The 21,905-nt window shown below is 44.5% G+C and overlaps 1 protein-coding gene across 1 annotated transcript in view; it reads left to right on the plus strand.

Moving 5' to 3' along the window:
- Positions 1–21,905, plus strand: part of LOC116827644 (putative acyl-CoA dehydrogenase 6) — a 160,220-nt gene that overhangs the window by 92,813 nt on the left and 45,502 nt on the right. The window lies entirely within an intron of this gene.

Below are 21,905 nucleotides of genomic sequence, written 5' to 3' on the forward strand. Positions count from 1 at the left end.
GGCGACTAAAGGCTTGGTGTTGGCCTAACCAAAAGAGGCTGAGGGAGATATGATGGCTCTTTATAAATATATCAGCAGGTAATATTACGGAGGGAGAGGCATTATTTAAGCTTCAGTACCAATGTGGACACAAGAACAATGGATATCACTGGACAACATGGACGTTTAGACTTAGAATTAGGTCTTCTAACTATTAGAGGAGTGAAGTTCTGGAACCGCCTTCCAGCGGGAATGGGCAAAGACGTTATCTGGCTTCAAGACTAAGCTTGGTAAATTTATGGAGTGATGGTATGATGGGGTTAGCCCTATTTTGGGCAATTAATTTGGCAATTGATCTCTTGATTTATCAGCAGGTAAGTATGCCAGTGGTCTGTGATGGGATGTTAGATGGGATCGGATCTGAGTTACTACAGAGAATTCTTTCCTGGGTGCTGGCTGGTGAGTTCTTGCCCACATGTTCAATGGTTTAACTGTCACCATATTTGGGGTCGGGAAGGAATTTTCCTTCCAGGGCAGATTGACAGAGGCTCCTGGGAGGTTTTTCTCCTTCCTCTGCAGCATGGGGCACGGTTCACTTGCTGGAGGATTCTCTGCAGCCTGAGGTCTTCAAACCACAATCTGAGGACTTCAGTAACTCAGACATAGGTTAGGGGTTTGTTACAGGAGTGGATGGGTGAGATTCTGTGGCCTGCATTGTGCAGGAGGTCGGACTAGATGATCATATTGGTCCCTTCTGACCTTGAAATCTATGAGTCTATGAGTTTTTGTGTGTGAGTCTTTTTTCACTAATATTTCTTTTCGAGTTTAAACATTTTACATCATAGCTCCCAATCCATTGCATAAGAATCACCTTGATAGATCGGTCCATCAGCCCTCATAAAGAGAGCACCGATCAAAACGCATCATGCGTGTTGTTCTAACCATTCCGTCAGTCACCCATTGGCTAGGCTGTCAGTGGCACCAGACACCCAATCAAGATAGCATAGCACACCCCTGAGCCCAAGTGATCTGCCAGTCTCAGCCTCCCAAGTAGCTGGGAATACAGGTGCATGCCACCGTGCCCACATAAGAATCAACAATATAAATATATTTGCAAATTAAATTTTTATTTCCAGAAATGCAATAATGCACTAAAGTTAGGTATTAAAGCTGCTAAGGTGCAAACACATAAATGGTTGTAGGATTTGGTTTTTTAAACTTTTAGACTGTTATTTTAAGAACAATAATTAATATAGAAGTTGTTTCAGGGCTGCCAGATAAAAGAAAATCTGCATAAATATGAAGAACCAGATTCTGACACACTTACTCCATGATGTCACTGAGATTACTCATGAAGTGAGGTACTATTCCAGATGAGGAACAATGTCAGAATCTGGCCCTAAGTATTTGCAGATTTGGTAACATTATGATTGTCTCCTAAGATATTTTCATTCAGTATTTCTGTTATTGTTTTCAAAAATTATAATAAAGGTGGGAGGGGGACAGAAGGAAGGAGGTGTAGAGGACTTCAAAAAGCATTAATTTTAAAACTCCTTTCAGTTCTTAGAGATCCCTTTGACATCTCATCATTTCCTTAAGACACACTGTTTTAGTCTAATTTATTCAAGTGTGTTATATTATTGGTCTCAACCTGCTGGTATGTTGATTATGTATTCTGCGGCACGGTGTGCGTTCAGTAATAAATTGTATTATAATTGTGCCTGCCAGGGCTGCTATAGTTAAATGGCTGCTGGCATTCCCTTTACAAAATCCTGTGTGTTTAGTGATTTGTACTTTGGTTTGTTTGCGCACTTTTTGTTATTGATGTAGATGATGATGAAATAGGAAGAAAACTACACCCAAAGAACTCATCGTTGACCCACTTTCAAGGTGTTTCTTAAGATAATCAAATGACCGTATAAATATACAATCTTTTGTGTGGAAACTCCTTTTGAAGAAAATAATTCACAGTTGCGGGGGAAGTCTGTTGCTGGCTTTATCTTATAACCCGTCTATGCTTAATTTGTATCTAGGAACCCGTATCCTAAATACCACCCCTCAAACAAAAGAAAATCAGCAATGGTGTACAAAAGAAAAGTCATTAAATTGAACACAGTAAAGGCAGGATCCCAAAGTCCTTTAAAAAAAAGATAAGTAGCAAAAAGCTTAAGAAGCAAAAATTTCAAGTATCAATTACATTGAAAATTATTATAATGTATAACAATAGCTTTTGGAGACTCCATATGAGTTTAGGGTCATACTGTGCTAGGTGCTGCACTAACACAGAGGGCTTGTCTACATGGGGGGTTAATCCACAGGTTTTTTTGCTGTGTGTCAGGTAATGTGCGGTACACAAACTGCAGTAATAGTGTGCATGAGATGCTATGTAATGGGCATCATTGTGTACACATGGCAGTGGTTTGCTGAGAACGGATGGTGTGGCATTCTCAGAAGGTATCCCTTGCTCCTTTGCTTTGCAGCTGAGCAGCATATATTTCGGGAATTTTTTTTCTTGCTGTGCATTGTGGGATGCATAGCAGAAGCCAGACTAGTTCACATTTCAAAAAAATCCCATGATTCATTTGTCGCCCCCCACTCCCCCCCGTTTTCTTTTTGAGTGTGCTAGCACTGTTTTTGAATTGCTGTCAGCCAACATGGATGGAACAGTGCTCCATGGACTGAACAGTGCTCCACACTGCAATGCTGGCAATGTCAAATGTGCAGAAGCTGCTTGGGGTGTATTTCAGCACTGAAAGCCAGATGAGTTCAGTTTGGAACTTTGCCTGCCGCACCACCGTGCGGAGCAGGAGAGTCGTTAGCAGTGGTGGAACCAGGACATGGAGAGGAAGACACCATGTTACAGACAGTAGAGGAGCAGTTCCTGGAGCAGCTTCATGGAGTGCAGTGACATTTCTGGGACTGGGAACCAACACAGAGAGGAGGATTACGCTGCAGACCTGGGAAGACCAGCAGCGGCGAGAGAATTTCAGGATAGGGAAGGCAACCTTTTTGGAGATAAGTGCTGAACTAACCCTGGAGCTGCAGTGACCCCCACGTACCCCACACAGTGCTCCATGCCTGTGGAGAAGTGGATCATCATTGTCATCTAAAAGCTGGTCACCCCTGAATGTTAATGGTCCCTAGTGTCCCAATTCAGTGTGGGGACTACTGGGGCTATTGTCATGCAGGTGTGTGAAGCCATAGAGAAGATATTTACACTGGGCTATGAAACTTGATAAAGCCCTGGAGGTTATTGATGGTTTTACGTGTGTGTGTGTGTGTGTGTGTGTGTGTGTGTGTGTGTGTGTCAGGAGGGTTGCCAAACTTTATTGGGGCAATTGATGGGATCCATATGCCTATTATTTGCCCTCCGTTCCCAGTCAGGGCTCAGAATTCATAAGCATAAAGAGGTTTTTCTTCATGATGTTCCAAGTGCTTGTTGACAACTGTGGCAGGTTTACAGTTATAAATGCTGTGTGGTCAGTTCTGTTTAACAGAGACAGGACTGCTTGAACACTATAGACACTAGTGGGGGAGACATTGCTCCTGTTATCTGGGGACACTCGGCTTATCCTCTTGCTTTCCTGGTTAATGAAGCCATTCAGAGGCCGCTTGGAGAGAAAGAAGGAACTGTTTAACTACCCTTTCAGTAGTTGCAGAATGGCAATGGAGTGTGCATTTGGGCGTTTGAAAGGGAAATGGCACTGTTTGTGGAATAAGCTGGAAGCAGCAGAAAAAAATGTCTCAAAGATTATAGCAGCACATTGTATTTTGCACAGTGTTTGTGAGACTAAGGGAGTAGTCTCTGCACCTCAGCTCCCACCCACTACTAGGCTATCTCAGCAGTCTGTGCAGCCAGTGAGGCATCCAGTACAAAATCCAAACTGCGAGGGCAATATTGTCAGATATGCCTGTTGCTCTTACTTTGAGTCTCAGGCCTGAAATTGTGCAGCTGTCCATCCAGCTGTTACCCAATGTCTGTGGTCGGGGGGGGGGGGGGGGGGGCGGGAGAGAAGTTTGGAAGTTTTTTGTGCAGTTCAGTTGTGTGCAGCCAATGGAAGTGCAGTGTTGTTGTGATCCCTTTTGCTTATTTGCCTACATGTGTTTGTAAAAATTTATGAATTAGTGCATAATTACCATATATACTCATTCATAAGCCAAATTTTTTTAGTAAAAAAGGGAAGCACCAGAAGGGGGTCGGCTTATGAACTGGTATAGAGATGGAGAGGTGGGACACAGCCCCTCCTCCCAACAGAGGGAGCAAGGAGAGGCAGCACAGCCAGCAGAGCCAGAAGGGATGAGGTGGGGCCAGAGTCTCTCTGCTTCTGGCCATGCTGCTCTCCCCCCAGCCTCCGAAGCAGTTGCAGCTCCAGGGCTGGCAGACTGCAGCCGTGCAGCTCAGCCCTGCCCCCCAGAGCAGGCTGTGGCTACGCCGCCCGGCCCATTGGAGCACGCTGTGGCCGCGCTGCCTAGTCTGGCCCGCTGGAATATGCTGCGGCCGCACTGCTTGGTCTGGCCCGCCGGAGCAGACTGCGGCCGTGCTGCCTAGCCTGCCAGAGCAGCTCCAGCCAGGCCAAAGATATCTTCCCATGGCCCTCCCCGGATAAAGTGGAAAGGGATGGGATGGAGAGAGTCTGGGGGTCCTGGGCTAGGGGTGGGTTATGTGGGGTGTGGTCACAGGGGTTATTCCCCTGACTCCCAGCTTCTCCCCCTCCAAAATTTCCCCACCAATTGCTGTCCCAGCCCGTCAGGGTAAGCTGCTGGACACTTTTTGTTTACGTAGGTTTACTTCCATGCCTGCGGACGCTCGAGGTAAACAAACCATCTCGCCCCACTAGTGGCTTATCCTGATGGCCCAGGAGCCAAAGTTTGCTGATCCCTGAATTATAGGGTCGGCTTATGAATGGGTTATAAACGTTTTCCATTGTTACTTATCCATCTTGTGGGGGTCAGCTTATAAACGAACTGGCTTACGATCGAGTATATATGGTAATTATTTTCTGTGTAAAATGAACTGTCGACTCCTTAGGAATGAAATTTAAGGTTTTTATCATCTACTCTGTAAGAAACAAGTGATCAACTGAAACGAAAATGAAACAATGATTTTCAATTATGAAGCAATCTATTATCTAACTACAAAAAACCATTTCATTAAAACAGCAGTGAAACAAAATAGCAGAGTGCAGCAATGCAGGGCAGAATACAATGAAACGGGCAGAGAGACTTCAAGTCGCAGGAGAGTATACGTTGCATCTTTTTCATGGTCCTTCTGAAGTGAAGTGCTGAGGCTAGAAATTGCTAGGGGCAATAGAGGGCTCAAAATAGTTGGGGTCCCCGGTGCCACTTTTCTCAGGGACCAGCGCTGGGTTCTGGAAGGGGCATGGCCTTTGGGAGCACTGCTGTGAGGGTACAGCAGGGAGGAGTTGCTGTTGTTCCTTATAGCCAGTATTATCCAGAGGACACATAACAGGCTGGCTGTTCGTTTGCAGTACTGCGTGGCCTGCTGCCCTCATAGTAACATGCACTGCAATGTGGAATTTTTTATTGCCTCCAGGAATTGCCTCTGCATCTCCCTGTCTTTTCCATGCTGGTTTTAACCCTGGCAGCTGCCACACCATCCTCTACCACCGCAACAGTCTCTCTGGAAAACTTCTAGTCGGATTCCCTCTCAGTCCTCAGATATTGCCTCCAACTCTTCACATTTTTCAGTAGGTTTCTGGACTCTGTAATGATGTCCATGAAAATTTCATCGTGAGTTTTCTGTTTCCTCCCCCTCAGGTTTGCCAGCCGCTAAACCATTGATAAAGGCCTTGTCCAGGAGGGTCTGGCCAGTGTGAGTGCTGTAGCTCTGGAATTATTAACAGAAGTTACATGTGGTTATTATTCATGTTCTAGGGAGGCTGAGATGGCATTTTTTAACGTATATTTCTGGCTTTACCTTCCCAAGAGTCTTCCCAACCTGGGGAGGGGTGGGGGACGCTCGGAGATGAGTAAGTGATGTGTGTACTGAGATTTTTGTCTGTGCAGTATATGCTCTTTGCTTGGCTGTTGTGTCTTGGAGGTTGGGGCTGGGGGAAGGCATGGGTTTGGGAATTATGTTCCTGGTCTCACTTTTCAGTTTTGATGTGCTGTGGAGGTGCTTATGTGGTGTTGGAGGGGGCTTAGTGGGGTGAATCTGGAGGCGAGTTGGATAGTAATCCCCTCTACATCCTCTTTAGGCTATCCTGGTTTGGATGACATTACACTGAGGAGGGTGACCAGGAGGCAGAGTATGACCTTTTTTAAAGAGGCAAAGGGCAGACCAGCAAGATACTTGGCAAAGTTATTCACCAACATGGTGTCCCCAGAAGTTCAGGACTGGAAAGGTGTTGCGAGCTATAGGGGGAGCATGCGGATAGTGGTGGTGCATGCAGCTATTCCTTATAATGTCCAGACAAAAAGTGAGCAATTTTTCAGCCTTAGATTTTGCTTTCTGTCTCCTGCAGTCATGTTGGAAATGCAGAGAAAAATAGCTAGTGAAGCGTTCACTGGTACCAGTCTGTAAGAATGTGTGTTACAGGACATTTACTGGGGAGCTGTACACTTTGTAGCTTTATGGGCATGCAGTATTGATATCTACCTCATGTAAACTGAGAACACTAATCAAACTTCTTTTCTTGTAACCACTGTTTGAGTAAACATTTGCATTTTGCACAAAAGAATATTTTCCTTATTTGGTTCTGCTACTGGAAGGGATCAGGGGAGAAGCTGCGGCTGCGCCATGCTGCTGGCCACCATTTTGAGGTGGAAAACAAGACCTTGAGGAGGATGGGGCAGCATTTGCGGGGCAGGACAGCTAAGGAAAGGGGAAAGAAAAATGCCTCCCTGTGGCGTGGACCTGAAAACAGTCAGTAGTTGGGGCATTAGCATAAGGTGGGGGCCAGTTACCTCAGTTGAGTAGCAACCATTTTGGAAGGATGTATGGGGGCACCGAACAAAGAGCATGGGGCAAGGGAGGGGGAGGAGATCTCGGACTTGGAAAGTCTTCTAGCTCATATCTGTTTACAATGAATGCTGCCGTGGGGCACCTGGAACAGAAGCTAGCATGGCAGCATAGCGTAATAAATAATAAATTAAAACTTAAATATTAAATTATGAAACAAATTATTAAAAAAAAATTACATGCTGAGGTTCCCTCCATAGGATCAGCCCTCTCGGTCTTGGTTTGGGTTGCCGTCTAGTAATTGGGGTTGGTTTCTGCAGGACAGGAATTGGACTTGCCTTCTAACTGGCTGCCATTGGGTTCTGAATCCAAAAGAGATCCTAGCATTCCAGGGGGATCTCTTCACTGGGCTCCTTGTGCTCATCCTCCAATCAGTCTCGCTGCTCATGGCCGAGGGGGGAGTGGGAGGCAGCAGACTCCACAAGCTGCCTGGGTTGTGTGGTCATGCAGTTACATAAAATCCATTCTAGCTCCCCAAGAAATGGACAGGTTACGTGTCCCCTGCTGGATTTTTTTCCTATTGTCTCTCAGTTTAATATAGCTGCTGCTGAGCTGTTTGCTCTTTGACAGGCACTGTTTGGCATCCCAGTCGTGGCCCCTTGTGGACATCGCAGAGCCACAGAAAGGGCTTTATTCTGGTGTCTAGTCACATGAACTTCCTGCACTGACACTTCTCAGATGGCAATGAGATCCAAGGTCTCAGAGCTGCTGCCTGAGGCATGTTGTAGGGCTTCTGGTGTATTATCACAGCTATTATATACTGGAATCCAGGAGCAAATGGACAAAATCTTTCTGTGCACCATCTTATAAATGGGGGGAGGAGACTTTCGGTCTACTTGACCCCAGAGCAGGGCAGGGCACACAGGTAAACAGGTCAATAAAAGTTACTTGCCAAGCAATGTGGGATTGGAAGAGTGCCAAAGTAGTTTGCAGCAGCATTGTGCACATACAAACAATAGACCAGATTAACTGGATTCATAGCAAAGTTAGTTCACTTTGAAAGAGGACTCCAGACTTCAAGGTAAACACAGTTTGTGCATTACACTGAATTATATCATGTGTACACAAGTGTTTTTGAACTGGATTGACTCAGTCCAGTTTTAACTTCCCTTTTAGACAAACTCATAATGAAAACAATTCATTTGGATCCCATGGTACAAGAACAGGATCCATCATTGACACAGTAAACTGCCTCCTCCCCCGGCACTGGATGATTCTGCCATGCCAGAATCTTCCTCTCCCTTGGTGCCTAAGGACTTTAAGGCATATCAGGACCTCCTGAGGCATATGGTTGCTATCTTGGGTATCCTGGTGAAATTCCTCCAGGAGAATACACATAAGGTCCTGGGTATTCTCCAACCATCAGCTTCAGAGAGAATAGCCCTCCCAATAAATGAGGTTCTCCAGGACTTTGCAAAGGTCCTCTGGAGTACTCAGTTTCATTGCCCCCTAAATCTACACCCAAGGACAGAGAGTCTGAGAGGATGAACTAAATTGCAAGAAAGATTTATACCTCCGTTTCCCTTCTACTTGCATTGCAAACCAGCAGCTGCTGTTCTCCGAATATGACTTTGTTAATTGGGTGGCCATATCTAAGTTCATGAACAAGCTGCCAGAAGTCTCTAGAGAAGAGTTCAAGGCGTTCATTTTGGAGGGCCATTTGGAGGGCCTAAACATGGTTGCAGGCAGCCCTGGACAGGGTGGAGGCCTCAGACAGGATTATGGCATTAGCTGTAGATAGGAGGGCCTCATGGTTATGGAACTCTGTCATTGAGCCTAGCATGCAACAGAATTTACCATTTTATGGCCAGGTTTTGTTTACAGTCAAGACCATGACAGCCTGCACTCCTTTAAATACTCCCAAGCTACTTTAAATGCTTTGAGAGTATATACTCTGGCCGTGAGATGATGCTACCTAATGGTCAGCAGCTGCAACAACAATACTGCTCGCAGCACTTTTTCAGACAGTCCTCCCTTCCTGTGCAGCAATGGCATTAATTCAGAAAGAGTCACAGATCCCAAAGGAGGAGGTCCTCTGGTTCTTGGTTTAGCCAACAGCATTTCTAAATGATATTACTATATTGGACATTTTCAGGGTGGCCACTTGGTCCTCTGTGCATACTTTTGAAAACCACTATACTATTACAGCTGCATCCAGATCAGATGCAAGCTTTGGGAAGGCAATTCTGCAGCCCTTCTTTAAATAGACTCCAAGCCCCATCTCCTGTGAGTAGTGGTTGCGAACCACCCACATAGAATATACAGCTCCATCTACTCAAAGAAAAAATAGTTCCCTGTGACTGTTGTTCTTCGAGATGTGATGCAGACATGTATTCCATGACGCATCCTCCGTGTCCTCTGCATTGGCATCTGCATTTCTGACATTTGGTGAGAAGGAACTGAGGGGGTCAGGGCATCACCACCTTAATACCACCAAGGGAGGGACTATGGCCTCAGGGTGTGAGCACAGCCCCCATGGCTATTACTAGGCAAAGTTCTCTAGCTTTGGTGCACAAAAAGCACATACCCATCATAGAATGTGTGTCTGCATCACACCTTGAAGAACAACAGTTACAGGTAGGCAACCTTTTTTAAATTATTATTTTTAATTTAAATATGACTTTTGTATTATGTAAAAAAAAAATTTAAAAAAGAAGTTAAAATTGGAAGGAAACATTTTGATTTTATTGGAACAAAACATTTGATTGACCTCAAAGAGAATATTTTCGAAATTTAGTTTTATGGGAAGTGTCAACATTTTTGTTTTGTTTTTTTCATGTTGGGAGCAGGTAAAAATTTGGAATCCACAGAATTGCCAAGGAAACAAGAAAATCCAGTTTCCAGCCAGTCCTACTAACAAGAGTCTTCATTGCTCAGTAATTTTGACACGCTGTTTCATTACTTTGCTTTCAATAACTCAAAACAGAGCAAACAGCTAAGCATAAAAAGTATAGCAGACTTTCACTGTATTTTTATTTCACCTATCTGTATGCATCTGTTACAGGAGATACTCACCTCTTGTAGGCGCCTCCTGTGGCGTGAGTGCAAACCTACACACACACACACACCACACACTCTCTCTGTGTCTCTCTCTGCTTCCAGCACCTCCTGTTGGCTGTTAACCTGATCAGGTGGGTCTTCAGGGGCTCAGCCCTAGAGGTTAGTCACACATAATCAATATGTAAACAAACTCCTTCTGGGGTAAAAGGTCCACCAGGGCATAACACTGTGCTCTTGTTGATATCTGCAGCCTTGTTTCTGGGCTCACTTCTCAGCCCCTTCTGGGTTGGCTTTAAGTCTGTGCCAGCCCTGCTATGGAGCATGCCCCAGGGCTTTCTCCCTGGACACTCTTTGTCTTATCAATTCTTATTGTGCCAGCTCTCCAGCCAGGTTTCTCCTTCAAGTTTGGTTCCCTTCCTGGGGTAACAAAATCCAGCAAATGGTTGGCCTCTGCAGGGTCTTCAGCTCCATCCTAGAACCCTTTAAATTTCAGTCCTATGCTTGGGCTTCTACACAAAGCTTGTCCCCTTCTCAGGGCTTTGGCTACTGCCAGTGGGGACCCTGACCTCCCCACTACTTCAGGACCCCAACCCAGGTATCCTACAAATAGCAGCCACATGCTGCTTTCTTTAATAGGTGCTGCTTCTGTTCCTGGGCCTTTTCCCCATGTAGCCCTTTCTCTTTAGCCTTACCTCAGGGTTCTCTATTTGTTCCCTTCTTGAGCAGGGTCTCTCCCAGGCCTCTTCACCTGTGGAGTTTTGCAGCCTTCCAGTCCTTCTTCTCCCTTCTGGTCCCAGCCAGCAACTGATCTGCTCAGGTCCTGCAGCTCCTTTTAACTGAACCTGCTGGATTCTGATTGGCTGCTTCTCGGCAGCCTTTCTAGGCCTGGAGGATCACCTTCTGTGCTTCTTTTCTGGGGTGGAGTGTGGTAGGACCATGAGGCCTCCAGCAGGCTGTTACATCCCATCATAACATCTATATGTATTTTGAAGCATCTATAAATATGCCATTAGCATCAGAAGTTATGATCACAATACTATGAAGACCCTTAAATTGTTCGGGAACAACTGTCTGCGAGATTTGTAATCTTAGTTCTTTATACGAATTGACAGTTATATTACTTCCAGTTCAGCAAGTGCTGTCATTTTGAGGAATCTGGCTGCCTCGTGACTGTGAATGAGACGATTACCAAATGTGCAAAACCAGTGGCGGAATCTATAGCTGGTGCATTAGTTTACCGAGATCTCTCTATTGATTTGGCTTTTGCCCCAGTCACTGTAATAGTAAGAATGATATGCTCACCTAGCTTGTGACTAAGATCTTCTGGAATGATGTGGTCACCTTATGTTGCACAGGTTGCAAATATTGGGCCAGGGTCCTGGGAGGCCATCTGCAGGAGCATTCTCTAGTGATTCAGAGTTGGAGTGTTGCGACTTGACACTGCACCTTACTTAGTGCAGTGCCATAACGGTACTATGAGGCCAAAGTGTTCTGCCAGGGATACCTTGGGAGGCAAGATATCTCTATGATCTTTGTTAATGGTAAACCTTCTGCACTGGAGTTTACTCTAGAAAATCTAGCCTTGTTGTAGTGATAGCTTGAGTTAATTGGAAAAATTCCCCTTTCTGTGTCAAACAACTCTGGATCTCCAATAGATAATTCACTATCATGGAGTGGACTAAAAGAGGTTTTGAGAAGGACAGGTAGATATGAGTTTTCATCTGCTGAGCAGTGAAGTCTCTCACCAAACCTTTGAACAGTGGTGTCCAATGATCCCTATAAGTAAATGGGAGCCAGAATGGAGGCTGCAGCTTTTTGGATGTTGATTATCCTGCTGCTCTTATGCAAAATTGTTTTCTAGTAAATATAAAACAAAGTATCATCTATGTAATAAGATTCCAGGATTGTCATTTGTTTGTGTGTCATTCTGAAGCCTACAATGTCTGTTGAGTCAGTGTGAAGCGATGGACACAGCTAGAAGCATGGTTGTGAGCTCTTTTTTGTTCAGAATATCACCAGGTTCAGTCATCCCTGGGTTTTGTGGTCTGTTGCTTTTCAATTTTTATGTGAAATAAATAGGTATATCTCCATATATTATATTATCTCATAAAACTGGAAGGGACCCTGAAAGGTCATTGAGTCCAGCCTCCTGCCTTCACTAGCAGAACCAAGTACTGATTTTGCCTCAGATCCCTAAGTGGCCCCCTCAAGGGCTGAACTCACAGCCCTGTGTTTAGCAGGCCAATGCTCAAACCACTGAGGTATCTCTCCCCCTAAGCTCTCAGCCACTTTGCCTTTCCAAATTATACCTCTGGGACAGCAAGGTTTGTATCTGTGCCATGCCAAGAGTCCTAAAGCATTGTGAAATCAGAGGTAGTTTATGTGCATCAGTTTCATTGGTTGCATGAGGGAGACTGCATGGATAATGAAGTACTTAGGCCAGTGGCCGCACCCATACAGCACTAGTTTTCAGCTGCTAGTAACCCATAACTTGTGTGTGCATACGCATGTGTGGTGTGGGGGGAGGGGGGTCAGGGGAAAGAGGTTAGTATGTTACCATCACTGCATTATTGATAGGCTTAGACGGATTCGATTTTTATCAGTAAATATCATTAAACATAGATTTCTCCATGCACACACAAATCCATGAAAAAATATTTTCATCAATAATAATAAAAAATTTCCAATAGGCAAAGTAAGAAAAATGCTGCTTGAGAAATTAATAGTATTTGATTTAAAGATATTTATTTTATAAATTTTGACATGTGGTGTTGATAATTTGTGTTTTAATGGTTATAAAGTTTTAGCTTTTTAAATCTCAATGTTGACTGTCATTAGATAATTATTGTCTGAACCCCTGTTGTCTAACTCTTTCCTAATTTCCCACAATGAAAATCTAAATCAATAAAAATAAAAAAACTCAGAAATAAACATGGATATTATCTGCTGAAATTATAAAAAATCAGATTGCGCCAAGCCCCCATATTAATATGCTGCATTCTTTGTATTTCTGACACCTTTAGAATTCTGTGTGTGTTTAATCTTTTAGAAATAATTAAAATGTAGCAGAGTAGCTGAGCTGGCTGTGTTCTTTTCTATCATGGGAGGCAGAGTTCATGTCTTCTATGAGGTCTGGCAGGCACTGAGTTTGTGACTAGAGACACATTCAGCCTGTCGGGAAGGGTGTTTATTCTGGTGTTGCTTTGGTGCTGACTCTGGTGGCTGAGTCAGAACAATGTCCATAGGATTGGGTGTCTTACCTCCCTGGTCAAAGGCTGTTGCTGCAATATGTGCCTGTTTGTCAGAAGAGTGGTAGCCTCTTGGTTGGAGGGCAGCAATCTCCTTTGCTAACTAAACTTATCCCCAACAGAGAATTCAGTGGAAAAATGGTAAATGAAGTCTGAACAACTATGTGAAAACAAATCATAACAATGCGTTTTATGCTCATCATGAGATACTGCAGTAATTACTGATTGACAGACTTTTAGTCTGGAGGTCTGCATTGAAAAGCACATGAAAGCTAGGATATGGATTTGACGTTTCTGCTAGCCTGCAGAATTGAGTTGGAAGCCTCATTAGAACTGGCTTTGCATGACAATGAGAGCTGAGGCTGCTCACCACTGCAGGAGGGACTTGGAACTGTGATGTATCAGGCTCATAAACTTCTTGATTTCTTCTTCCCTCTTTTTTCTCTCCCTGCCATAGAGTTTAATTGGATTTTAATTTTGTTTTATTATTCTTAATAACTGAGATCACATTCTTTAGTACTGAAACCTCCAGGACATTAAATCTAAGCTTCTGTATTATTTATGGCTAATAAAAAAAACAAACAAAAAATCCAACCAACCCCCAATCACAACAAAAACACAAGTTGATGAAAAGCAGAAAGAGGATGAGGACTCTGGATTCAGGAAGTTTTCATTAACATGCATACCATAGAGATTAGTCAGAAGTATATTGATGAGTGTGGATCAAGTTTCAGTTTTCTCTCATGTGGAGTTGATACAGCTGGTGGTTCATAAGACCATTTGCAATATTGGGGCTTTGAAAGTTTGCTGAATCTCCTCCCAGGCTGTTTCTCTTGTTGTCATGTGCAAATTTTACATTATTTATAATGTGGAGCTTTTCATTCCCCACATATGGGTTATGGGACAGAACTCTGCAAAGTATTTTACCATCAGGGAACTCTGAAGTTCTGTTAGGCTTGAGGATTTATACAGTTGTGATTGCTCACATATATATGGCATTTGGTCACATCGTGTTGTGTATGTTTAAAAATACAAAAATCCTAATAAAAACATAAGGGAGGTTACTGGGAATGGGAGGATGATTAAAGTAGCTGTTTGCAAGTGATGTCTTTAAACATGTGACTCTAGCTTGTTTGACCTTGATATCTTTTGAACTCATTACGGGAATATCAGACACGTGGCCTGTGGGCCTGATCGGCCCGCTTGATGCATTTATCTGTTCCAAGACAGATTCTGCAGAGTGGAAGCTTTAATTTTTTATTTTTTTCAAAAGGGACATTTTCTACTCCTTGCAATTGTGAAGAAAATGTTCAAAATATTTCCCAGTACAGCACTGTCTTACCCTGAAACAATTCTGGGAGATTTAAGTTACTACATTAATCTTAGTGAGTTAACTCTTAAGCCTAACAATATTATAAATCCAAATATCTAATAATTTAGGCATACCTAATTTGCAGTTACCCCAGGTGCACATATACAATGATCAAACAAAGTGCAGAAATAGCAGAGGCTCTGAAAGTGCCCTGCATTAATTTTTCCCCTCTAAGTCATGTTGAAACTTTATTAATAAAGGCTTAGTTACCACATAAACAAGGTGCTCCTGGTCCTTGCAAAATCATCCATTGTGAATTGAGAGTTGTATATGGCTCTTATTTTGTAGTCCCAGCCCACAGATGGTTATTAAAAGTATAATTCGTTCCACTCTGCAATAGAGAGCTTTACCTCTGTTTTTCTTTAACATTTTTGTGGACTGATCCAGATGTATTAGTTAAGCAACATACCGGTATATCCAGATATAGCTGAGTTGGACTCTAATAGGGTGTTTCCACTCTGTGTGATGAGGCATTTTTGCTATTACCGGGAAGAAACAAGTGACCAACATGGACAAATTAAGAGAAGGTGGGGTATTAACTGTGTTGTTTAACTTTGATCATCCCAGAATGTAATGGGATCTTGAATATGTCAAGAAGAAAAGGCAGCTAAATACTCAAACTGTCTGTGTTTTTATGTTAAAGAAACAGGAAGAGAATTATGGTGAGATTTACGCACTAGTTTAGTAGTGAACACTAACAGCTATGTAACCACAAGGCCTTTTGTAATCCTAGAATTGTTATTCTGAACTATCTTTATGACAGGTGACTTAAGGCTTAAACATTTCAGCTTTGCATCTGTTGATTTAAAATGATATGTTCTGGTGAAAACTGCCAGTTAATTCAGTTATCTTCTTGGCGCCTGAGAGCCCAGGGCTACGAGGTCCACCTGATCGTGGGAGCCCTGGGCTCGTGGGACCCCGACAACGAGCCGGTACTGAGAGCATGTGGAGTTGGGTGACACTATGACTGGCTCATGAGACATGTCTGCTCTTGGTATCCGACACCATCAGGTAGTTCAGAGACATCTATACGGAACACATCACGGGACGCTTTCAGTACCACGATGAGTAATCAAGATTACCGACCAGGGAAATAACCCACTTCCTTCCCTGACGAACCAAGGGACGCACCCCACCTATGTACTTATTCCCGACACTGATACTGACTTGGACTCTTTATACATTCCATGGGTGGCGTACCTGAGCCCACTTATCCACTGACGCTTTAAAAAGCCCCGCACTCCAATCTGGGTCTATGCTGGTTATGTGATATTATGTATCTCGTGATCCTTGTAACTGATACCTGTAGTCCCTCATAACTCAAGCTAGGCCCTAGATGTACAGTACCTTTCCTCTTAACTTGTGTATATTTAATTTTAAACATTAACTTTAATAAAAATTTTAATTCTCTCAGATCCAAGTTTGGGGGGAAATCATCTCATTTTTCTTTTGGTTTTCTAGAGTCATGAGAAATGAGTTTACATGTTTTCATATTGAGTTACAAGGGCGTCCAAATTTGAGGAGTGATTCCACATAATCTCATTTGTTATGAGAACTGGTAAAAGTGAGAGATTTCAAAGCTCTATAAATATATGAGACCAATTATATGACATGTAAAGATAGTTATTCATGCATCTTAGTTGGGTATTTTCACCATCCCATCTAAAAGTCTATTCCATAATAAGCCAAAACTCCAGCATCTCTATTCCATTCATGATTTTTAGTATTATGAATTTAAGCTCCCAGATACAGAGTGATCGCTTTGTGAAAAGTGTTCACACACAAAGCGATCAGTGTATATCTGACATTTCAGTCCTCATCCTCAAAGACAACCTTCAGAACACTTTCAAAAGATGAGCCTAGGAGCTTAAATTCATAATTTTGCTAGACACATGGACTGAATAGAGACATCTGGATTTATTTTTTATTACAATAATCTATAACCTACAAACAACCCTCTCTCTCTTCCCTCCCTCCACTCCCCCCCACAGCTGCTTCCACCCCTTCCTTTCCTCCCTATGACTGGAGGAGTGTTAACAGGCCACTTTCATCTTGAATGGTCTCTTGAAATACTTGTTAACTATGCTAAACAATCTGTTCCATCTTGTATTTAGCTGGAACACTCTGGGCTTGGCTACACTTGATAGTTGCAGCGCTGGAGGAGGCTTTATAGTGCTGCAACTCACTCACTGTCCACACTGGCAAGACACATACAGCGCTGTATCTCCCTGGCTACAGCACTGGTTGTACTCCACTTCTGCAAGAGGAATAAAGACTATAGCTCCGCTGATGCAGTGCTGCCCCTCCAGTGTGGCCACCAAAAGCGCTGTTATTGGCCTCCAGAAAGTATTCGGCTACTGCAGAATGCCTGTTCTATCCACTCTGCTCATCAGTTCGAACTCTACTGCCCTGGCCTTAGATGACCAACTGTCAGACCCGCCCTTTAAATTCCCTGGGAATTTGAAAAATCCCCTTCCTGTTTGCTCAGCCAGGTGTGGAATGGAATCAGTGAATCTTTCCAGGTGACCATGCCTCCACGCGCCAAACGAGCCCCAGCATGGAGCAATGGTGAGTTGCTGGACCTCATCAGTGTTTGGGGGGGAGGAAGCTGTGCAGTCCCAGCTGTGCTCCAGCCGTAGGAATTACGATACCTTTAGGCAGATATCAAGGGCTATGATGGAAAAGGGCCATGACCGGGACGCGCTGCAGTGCAGGCTTAAAGTGAAGAAGCTATGGAGTGCCTACTGCAAAGCCTGCGAGGGAAACTGCCGCTCCAGTGCTGCCCCCATGACCTGCCGTTTCTACAAAGAGCTGGATGCGATACTTGGGGGTGACCCCACCTCCACTCCAAGGACCACCATGGACACTTCAGAGCGGGGGGAGGAGGAGGAGGAAAAGGAAGAGGAAAGCGAGAGTGAGGGTACTAGGGTGGGGAGAGACACCCCAGAGTCCCCAGAGGCATGCAGCCAGGAGCTCTTCTCAAGCGAGGAGGAAGGTAGCCAGTTGCAGCAGCCGGTACTTGGTGGAGGACAAATGATGGAAATTTTTCGAGAGAAGAGGGAGGGTTAGGGCTGCATGCATGCATGTCTAGATGCGGAATAGCGCATTGATGTGGTCTATCACGTCGTGGTAATCGGCTCAGTAATCTCTTCAAAAGTCTCATCCAGAGCGTGGGCAATGCACTTGCGCAGGTTTATTGGGAGAACCAGTGTGATCCTTGTCCCAGTCAGGCTAACACATCCGCGCCACTGTGCCACAAGGGGTGGGGGGACCATTGCTGCACACAGGCAAGCTGCATAGGGGCCAGGGCGTAATCTGCATTGCAGTAGAAGACCCTCCCGTGCTTCCCAGGTGACCTGCAGCAGCGAGATATCTTCCAGGATAAACTGCTGTGGAAAATGTTGGGATAGTGTTCAGTGTAGGTGCGCCCTGCAGCTGTTGGCTCTCCCCAACGCACAGAAACCCAGGGGACAGTACAGCCCTGAAACAATCAGTCCCCCTTACTCACCATTTCGGAGCTCCCGTGGGTTATGTGCGCTCTTTTTGGGATGGGAAAATTATGCTATTGTGAAGACTGTATGTGCCCTGATTAAGTGCGGGGGAATTACTCTGTCTTGTATAAACAATGCTCCCTTTGTTAAGTGTTGCATTTTGCCTTTGCAGATGCAACCTTGAGATCTCGGCTGTCCGTCTTATCACCAGCTGAGAGACTGCAAAACCTCAGGAAGAGACCATGGAAAAGCAAAGATGAGATGCTGCAAGAAGTGATGTACCAATCTCTCATAGAGAATCAAAAAACGCAGGAGTGGAGGGAGAGGGAAAACAGGATCCGCAAGGAAAACGCAGCGCACAGGAAGCAAGGCACGGAGCGGCTGATAAGCATCCTGGAGCGCCAAGCGGACTCTATCCAGGCACTCGTAGCCATGCAGGCGGAGCACTACTGCCCCTGCACCCCTTGTCCCAAAGCTCTTTCCCTTGTGCCCCCATGTCAGCTCCAACCCCCCTTCCCCAACGTCCGGGTTCTTAACACCACCAGCTGCCTCCATCACCTGCATGTTCACCAACCAGCCCTGAGAACTACAACCCTTACTCTCTGCACTCAACCCCCACCACCATGCAGTATAACCATCCTGAAGTGCAGCAGTCATTGCACAGCACTCCAAACAGGACATATTCAAACCTGTGACTGTAAAGTTACCCACCCCACCCCCTTGCCCTTTCAGATTCCAAAAAAGTTGTGTTTCTTTCAATAAAGTAATTTTCTTTTCAATAAATGAATTTTTGGCTTTGAAAACAGTCTTTATTATTGCATAAAGTTAAATATACCTTAGTCCAGGAAAGAAACAGGCACTGCAAATCAGCTTAGCAAACACAGATTCCTACTAACATTGTAACCACTGCACTTCATGCCCTTGCAAGCCACCAAACATTACTGTTGGTTTTCAGCCTCAAATTCCTCCCTCAAGGCATCCCTAATCCTTGCAGCCTTGTGCTGGGCCTCTCTAGTAACCCTGTTCTCTGGCTGTGCAAATTCAGCCTCCAGGCGTTGAACCTCAGAGATCCATGCCTGACTGAATCTTTCATCCTTCCCTTCACAAATATTATGGAGGGTACAGCATGCGGATATAACCGCGGGGATGCTGCTTTCACCCAAGTCTAGCTTCCCATATAGAGATCACCAGCGCCCCTTTAAATGGCCAAAAGCACACTCCACAGTCATTCGGCACCGGCTCAGCCTGTAGTTGAACCGGTCCCTGCTCCTGTCAAGCTTCCCTGTATATGGTTTCATGAGCCAAGGCATTAACGGGTAAGCGGGGTCTCCAAGGATCACAATGGGCATTTCGACGTCCCCCACTGTGATCTTCCGGTCTGGGAAAAAAGTCCCTGCCTGCAGCTTCCTGAACAGGCCACTGTTCCGAAAGATGCGTGCATCATGCACCTTTCCAGGCCAGCCTGTGTTAATGTCAATGAAACGCCCACGGTGATTCACTAGAGCCTGGAGAACCATAGAGAAATACCCCTTCCGATTAATGTACTCGGATGCCAGGTGGGGTGGTGCCAGAATAGGAATATGCGTCCCATCTATTGCCCCTCCACAGTTAGGGAAACCCATTTGTGCAAAGCCATCCACAATGTCCTGCACGTTCCCCAGAGTCACGGTTCTTCTTAGCAGGATGCGATTAATGGCCCTGCAAACTTGCATCAACACGATTCCAATGGTCGACTTTCCCACTCCAAACTGGTTTGCGTCCAATCGGTAGCTGTCTGGAGTTGCCAGCTTCCAGATTGCAATAGCCACCCACTTCTCCACCGGCAGGGCAGCTCTCAATCTCATGTCCTAGTGTTGCAGGGTGGGAGCGAGCTCCTCACACAGTCCCATGAAAGTGGCTTTTCTCATGCGAAAGTTCTGCAGCCACTGCTCGTCATCCCAGACTTGCATGACGATGTGATCCCACCACTCAGTGCTTGTTTCCCGAGCCCAAAAGCGGCATTCCATGGTGCTGAGCATGTCCGTGAATGCCACAAGCAATTTCGTGTCATATGCATTACGCGACTCGCTATCATTGTAGGACTCCTCACTGTCACTTTGGATCTTAAGGAATAGCTCAACTGCCAAATGTGATGTGCTGGCGAGACTCGTCAGCATACTCCTCAGCAGTTCAGGCTCCATTTCTTGCAGACCACGCGCTGCACAGAAACCGTGGAAAGATGGCGCCAAATGTGGACAGAAGCACAGGGATTGCTGGGATGTGAAGCGATGCATCCACGGGGCGTTGGGACAGGAACCAGAATGACCCGCCCCCTTCCCACAACCCACAGCGCCAGAATGGGAAGAGGTGCTCTGTGGGATAGCTGCCCATAATGCACCACTCCCAGCACCGCTGCAAATGTGGCCACACTGCAGCACTGGTAGCTGTCAGTGTGGCCACACTGCAGCGCTTTCCCTACACAGCTGTACAAAGACAGCTTTAACTCCCAGCGATGTACAGCTGCAAGTGTAGCCATACCCTCTGACTGAGTTTCCCAGACCTGAAGAAGAGCTCTGTGTAAGTTTGAACGTTTGTTTCTCACCAACAGAAATTGGTCCAATAAAAGATATTACCTCACCCATCTTGTCTCTGTAATATCCTGGCCGACACAGCTACAATAATATTGCATGATTGGCATCTGCCTGGCATCTGTCACATTCGATTCTTTTTCTCTTTATTTCCTCGGGTGAGTGTGGTGATATAGTCTACACTATTCATTGCTCTGGGAAAGTGATGCATTGACTAGCCTGCTTTCTAAATCTGAAATGTTATTATTGAGTTGTAAAAAAAAAAAAATCTCAGGCATGGAAGCCTATCAAAACAATTTTTGGGTAGCCAATTAATATATTGCTAGCCATGAAATCCTTTTTGTCTTTAACTTTTGCCAGCTGGTCTCTTCATTGCCAGGGCTGTTGTAACATTAACATATTCTGTTGTAGACATCCCCATGTGATTGTCAATTCCACTGTCTTTGAGAGGTTTTTTTGATTTTTTTAATTAAAAACAAAGTATGGACTTTTTCATGATGTGTGCTGAACTACGGTTTGAAATAGAGTAATTTCACTATACTGAAAATTTGTGCAGTCTGGCTATGTTATGCAGGTGCACCACACAAAACTAAAGCTCAGACATTGCCTTTTGAATTTGTGGCTTCCTCTCCTGCAAAAAGAGGATGCACAAAGGCACTCCCTGTGGGTTTAGGAAACAGATAATAGTGTACAAAGTGATAGGTTTATATGAGCTGTGTTGTTTTTTAATTTGGCTATCGGTGTTATAATGCAAACTTCACGGAAGTTCGGTTTAAGAGTAAGCTCAGATAGCAAATGTGTGATGTCAACAAGCATAGCTGCTCATGGGAACAGAACAAACAGAACACAGGTGGCTGAGCCACAGCATATTTTTCCATCCCCGTTTGTTTTAAATTTCCTCTGTTGGGTGAGTTTCCAATGAGTTAATTAAAGTAGTAAAATGCCACCTAATCAAACTATTCAGCCAAATCATAATAATAATGTAATTTATGCAAGATGAATTATTATAAGTATAGGAATCATCCCCTTCCCCCCATGGAAACTCAGCTCCTTCTTGGGTGCAATGCACAGTGTGTATTAGTGTTAGGCAACACTGTATAACTTGGAGAAGAGATGAAGAATAATATCCTCTTTAATTGAAACTGTAGTATGAAATGTAAGGAGGTACAAAGACCCATACTGGAATTTGTCCAAGACACCAGGGTCATTGCCTCTGTTCTAGTGAAAAGTGCTTTAATGACCATAAATAGTTAGGACACATATGCA

Source organism: Chelonoidis abingdonii, chromosome 2 (assembly GCF_003597395.2).
Source record: "Chelonoidis abingdonii isolate Lonesome George chromosome 2, CheloAbing_2.0, whole genome shotgun sequence".
Lineage (NCBI taxonomy): Eukaryota > Metazoa > Chordata > Testudines > Testudinidae > Chelonoidis > Chelonoidis abingdonii.